Source organism: Pipra filicauda, unplaced genomic scaffold (assembly GCF_003945595.2).
Source record: "Pipra filicauda isolate LSUMZ 115617 unplaced genomic scaffold, ASM394559v2 scaffold613_size218469_pilon, whole genome shotgun sequence".
NCBI classification, from domain to species: Eukaryota; Metazoa; Chordata; class Aves; order Passeriformes; family Pipridae; genus Pipra; species Pipra filicauda.
In genome coordinates, this window is record NW_024104769.1 from 148892 (window position 1) to 154845 (window position 5954).

The following is a 5954-nucleotide window of genomic DNA, read 5'->3' on the forward strand; positions in this document are numbered from 1 at the left end:
CCGCGCCGTGTAGAGCGGCTGCATTCACCTAAAAAAAATTGCACTTCAGCTCTTAATTCCACTTCAATTGCGCGCCGGCACCGCGGCTCCGCCTGGGAAACCTCGGATCAGGCCCTCTGGAAATTGCCGTGGCAATCCCATTCCACCTCGGCTGAGCACAGACATTTTTTAAAAGTTGCTGCTGTGCCGTGCTGGAGCGGCATTAATTGAGTGTTAACGAGCTGTCTGATCAGCTTCCCACTGTCCTTATTACCGGACGTCAGGGTCTCTGCGACCGTCCCAATTAAACGGAATCAAAGAACACTTAATGCACGGTAAACTGGTTCCCAGCCACTCGAACCGATTAACCAGCTGTTCCGTTTATTTGGGTCCCCATTAAGGGATGCTGCACAGCCCATATTGCCCTAAACAGCCTCTGCATTCCGGGAAGGAGCAGGGTTTAAATGGAGCTTTCTAGGAGAGGCTTTGGGAAGCCGTCAGTTCAGGACAGCAGACTCAGCCCCCTGTGTTTCATCCCAAAACAGGATGGGGCAGAGAGACAGGATGAGAGGAAGTGGCCTCAAGTTGCACCAGGTGAAGTTTAAATTAGATATTAGGGAATTTATTTTTTTTTTCATGAAAAGGGTTGTAAAGCATTTGAATAGACTGCCCAAAGGAAGTGGTGGGATCACCATCCCAGGAAGTGTTCAAAAAACATGTGGGTGTGGCACTTGAAGATGTAGTTTATAATGGGGGTGGTTGGACTCTTAAAGGTCTTTTCAAACCTTAGTGATTCTGTGATTCAGAATCATCATAACTCAAATTGGGCACCTGGAGTCACTAGTCATTTTGTAGGTCCTGTTTTATTTAAGCAGCTCTGGTGATAAAGGTAGAAAGGGAAAAAAATAACTTGGATCACTGAAGAAGAAATCCCCACATCTTAATACCAACACAAATAAAGGGCCTGCAAAACCCCACTGGGAACATAAGATCAGCTCAAGATATAGGGAAGGACCAGCAAAATCTCCCTGCTTAGCTACTCAGGGCTGGCAGCTGCTTTGGCATAAAATAAAATGCTTTCTGGTTAGCTTGGATGGGAAGTACAAGTGATTCCCTGAGGAAAAGCACCCCAGGACCTTTGCTGTATGTTTTGTGCCTCAGATACGGAAATACCCAGGGACACATCAAGTCCCCCAGCTTTGTCTTTCCTCCTTCCACATGGACTCAGCACCACAAACTGGGGGGTCAGTGAGGTCATTCTGGTCAGGGGGGAAGGAAACAGCTTGGCACAGCACCCAGGTCACCCATCACACTGGTTTTTTTTGGACATGAGGCTCTTACCCCACCACCCCAAAGGCTCTCAGCATCCCTCCCACCAGCAGCATCCCTCCCACCAGGACCATACACAGCCACAAGGATGGCTCCAGAGCGCACACACCCGTGCACAACAAACCATCACATCCTCCTTAGTGCCAACACTAGTCCAGCCAGGCTGTATAACAGCCCTACATCCCGTGGAAAAAGCCAGGGAAGGGGGCAGAGCAGGGAGTCCCCGCACGCATTTTCCAGCTGCAGGAGGAAAAGACGCTGCAGCCGTCTGCAGGCTCGGTGGTGACACCAGTTGAGATAAAAGAGAATTTAAGGTGCAGAGGAGAACTAAGCAGATCCTTGTAGATTGGAGCCGAACAAGATAAGGGAGCAATGATTAATACAGACGCATCACGCCGGGACAATTCCGAGCACACGCAATTTTGGTGGATGGGAAGGAGCGATAGCGCCGCGCACGCACAGTCCCCGAGCGACTCACAGAGCCCGCGGCCAAGGTTTCCCCGTGTCAGCCTCAGCCAGCCACGCTCCAGGGGGCAAAGAAAACAGACTTTTAAAGATCATCAGCATCTAACCTCAGGAGAGGAAGCCTGTGTTTCACCAGCCTGGGCAAAAACATTCTTGTTTCTGCTGCGTTCTACAAGACGTCGGCCCAGCGCGCAGCAATTATCAAAGCCTGCAGCTCCCCCTGCTCCTAAATGGAACAGTCAAGGAAAATAGTCTAATTTGACAATTTTCAGCCGGTTGAAATGATACGTGGAAGAGACATGGAAGAAGGAAAGCGTATTATTCACTACTTGATAAATTATCCCCATTATAGGGAAGGCAGATCTGAGCCTGGGAGACACGTGGGGCTGTGCCGGGGACAGCCCGTGGGTTTTCAGCAGCCACCCAAGGGCATTGCTGTTGTGTTGGGTGGAGGAACCTTCCTTCTCTGCTCAGCCCTCAACTGCAAAGCCACAAGAAAAACCCAAAGGAACAGGGGGGCGGATGTTTGGCAGAGTCCAGAATTCATCACCCGCTTCTGCCACATCCATGGGCCTCTCTACTGCTGGGAATGGCTTTGACCACACTTTTCCCTTTTTATCTCCTGTTTCCCCACCAGTTCTTATCCTGGTGTGTGTAACAACCCCAAGCACTGGTCTGGGTATGGATGCCCTGCTCCTCCCAGGCTCAAATGATGCTGCAGACGCACAGCCCAATGGGACACCTGTGACATCATCCCCTCCCCGAAAAGATCTCTGAGAGCCACGTGAATGCAGACACACCCTCCCCACACTCCTGCACCCCACACCCCATCCCTCCCCAAACCCACAAATGTATTCATGAATTCATTTCCGAAAGTTCTCCCTGTGCTCAAGCGGGTGCTGCTTGTAATTGCTGGCGGCCAAAATCTGTTCTGTTTTTTCTGGCTGAGGTACCAGGCAATCATCAGCTGTAATTATTTCGAGTCTTGTTACAGATGGATCTCGGAGCTTTCAGTCTTAAACAGAATTCATTATTCAAATGCCAGCTCCAGCCTTCTGTGGAGGGGTGGGCACGGGCGCTGCCGGCCCCCCACGGGCACCACCAGCCCCAAATGCTCGTGGGGAAGGTGAGGATGGGGGTGGGATCCGCCTGTCAAAGCCGCCCCGCTGCAGCTCCGTGGTGTTCCCACCCGGCACACGCCTTGGCTTCCACCCCCAGGGAATGTGGGAGCCCGAGGGGGGCTGTGGGGAGCTGGTGCCTGGGTTCTGGGGCTGAGATCAGCACCATCCACACCACATCCAGAAAAAACCTCTGAATTCCAGCTCTGCCTGTTTCCAAGCTCGCTTTGGACACGTGACAGCACGAGAGAGGAGCCCCAGGGACTCAGGAGTGACTCCAAGCACCTGGGCAAGACATCACTGACCAAATCACAGAATCACTGAGGCTGGAAAAGACCTCCAAGACCATCAAGTCTGACCTTTGACCCATCACCACCCTGTCAACTAGACCAGAGCTCTGAGAGCCACCTCCAGTCATTAAATGGCAGAAGTGGAATTGAAAAGGAAATGGATTGGAGCTTTATCTCAGCCAAACCAATGGTTTCTACCTTTTTTCCCTCTGTTTGGAAACTGCAAAAGTCAAACGCTCAAGAAATCTTAAAAACGTGTCAGGCAGAAAACAGCTGCAAGGATGGCAGCAGGCTCAGGGCAGGGCTCCCTGAGGTGCTCAGGCACAGCTCCCTGGGCACCTGGCACTGAAAATCCCCGTGGGGGCACTCCATGAATCACAATTTACAGGGAGAAGACCCAAAGTCCAGCAGTGTGGCTGCACAGTGTCCATCTGCGCACCTCACTCCCCTCTGGCTTGGAACTCCCTGTCACAAACCCAGGATATCCCTCTCCTCCCTCCATGGATATGGATATCGGGTTTGTGACGCATCAAGATTTGCAAGGAAAGCCTCTCATTTCAATTTGTGTGCAGGAAAAGTGAAAAAGGGGATATATCCTGGCTGCCTCCCAGGCCAGAACAGGAGCAGTGTCCAATTTAAAAAGTCAATATTTTCTGTAGGAAATCTCAATCCCTCCTTATTTTTTTTTCCCATGGTCCAAAAAGATCCTTTTTTTATTTTTTTTGGTCAAATTTTCCCAGGAGAAGGGGGAGAGGGACGCTCGTAGCAGGCAGCAAAGTGCTGCTAATCTTATGCACATACAAAATGGAAACAACCGCTTCCTGGTGGGATTGCTGGTATTTTGTTTTTTATAAAAATTTTAATCTCTGTATCCCTCCTGCTACTGTTTGTATTTTTTTTTTGTGTGTGCCTAGTTGAAAAGCAAACAATTTCGCCTGCTCCTGCGGCGCTCCGGGTTTGGTTTTGCTTTACACTTATTTATTTTGCTCAGCAGTTTAAATTATTAGTCCCTGACCCTGCAAATATCTTGTTGCACGTGGAACATGGTGCAGCAAGCGAGACGTGCCTGGGTTTGTTTGCAGGTGAGAGCAGAGCCCTCGACCCAGGTGTGGTAATTTAATTTTAACCCAAAAGAAACAGGCCCCATTGATACCCCCCCAGCACAAAGGCCAGTTTGGGGGTTATTTGCACCAAGAGCTGAAGGTTTCAGCTCGCCTTGATTTGGTGGCCAGGCTGGAAATGGGATGGGAAAGGGTCAGGAGAGGCTTCAACAGCTCTGGGTGATGTTTGTGTGTCCTGGGAGCAAAGGGGATGCTGACACCTGAGAAGAGAAGGAAAAATCCCTTCCTGCTCTATCCCTACTTCCACCCCACCAGTCACCACTTGCCTGAGGGCCAGACACAGATAAAACAGCAAAAAAATCCATATTATATCAAACCAGAGCACAAAAAAAAGGGGAAAAAGTCTTATTTTCTTTTCTGAAATTAAAACCTAAATCCAACAAGTCATTCCAGGAGCACCAGAGCTAAAAAACCCTGCTTCCCTCTGGATTTGTGCCTACTGGTTGAACAACTCAGAGTCCTTGGGACTGGCCTGTGAGGGGCAGTTCACCCCAAAAAGGGGGTCAACAACTACACTTTTGGGATCCCCCAGTCCTGGGTTGGTCCAAAAGCAACACACAGCTGGGTCAAACCATGCTGCTCGTGTCCCCCTTCGGTCCCTTTTCCTCCCTCTAACTTTCCCCACAGAAGCAAGTGAAAAAACATGTGGAGTAAAAGCGTGGAAAAATAAAGGAAAGCACTGATGTGTCACCCCCCCAACCCCCAGGTCACCCGTTTATTAGTGAGAAGCTCTGTTTTCTGTACCATGATGGAATTGGGGAGGGGGTTTCTTGAATCATTTGGGTTAGGAAAGACCTCTAAGATCATCGATTCTGACTTTTTTTTTCCTTGTAGGAATTCCCTGCCAGACAATGGAGAAAGGGTCTGAGCCCCCCCCATCCTGTCCAAACCAGGGTGTTGGGAGGGAGGGATCTTAAAATCACACCTCTTGTGAAGGTGCTGTAAAATCCCAGCAGGAGTACAGGCAGGTGCAATCTGACTCTGCAATCAGAATTTTGGGAGGGAGATGGAAAGAAAAATTCACCCCCTCATTCCCCCCCCAGGTCACAGCTGACCCCCAGGGGTGCTGCAGGTCCCTGGGGGACACACGCAGGACCCCCCAAAATCGCAGCCAAACCCACACCAACCGGGCTATTTATTCCTGCCAGTTTACACACAGCCTTTGTATGTCTCTCCCCAAAAAAACCCCAAAAGCCCTGAAGAAACGCAATTAAAATATTATAATTATTGGCGGCGGAGTATTTGCTTTTATCGGCTCCCATTTAAAAAGATGCAAATAGGGGCGTTTTTAGCATTCCAGTCAGCCCAGCTCCCTCCTGCAGAGAGGGAAATATTTGCTTTAGTCAACTTTGTTGTGTTGATTTCCTGGTTACCCTTATTTTCCCTGGTTTTTCTCCCCCCCCATCATTATGATCACTCTCCTTCCCTGGCACGGAGCCCTCTGTGCTGGCTCTGGGATTATCTCTGGGATAAGCATCCCGGGAGGGGCTGGGACACCCCCGAGGGGATGCACGGGGTGAACCCTCCTCCCCATGGCAGAGACCCCCAAGCTGGGGGTAAATCAGGAGCCCCCCGGGGGGGGGGGGTGCAGGGGGAGCAGTGGTGGGCTGGGGGAGGCTGTTCTGCACCCAGGGGGGAATTGGGGGGGTCGG

The 5954-nt window shown here is 50.6% G+C and overlaps 1 long non-coding RNA gene across 1 annotated transcript; it reads left to right on the plus strand.

The window, feature by feature from the left end:
- The first annotated feature begins 2598 nt into the window (after positions 1 to 2598).
- On the plus strand, positions 2599 to 3334 carry LOC113983987. Its single transcript, XR_005566086.1, has 2 exons — positions 2599 to 2899; positions 3096 to 3334. It is a non-coding gene; the product is annotated as an uncharacterized LOC113983987 (long non-coding RNA).
- The last annotated feature ends 2620 nt before the right edge of the window (positions 3335 to 5954 follow it).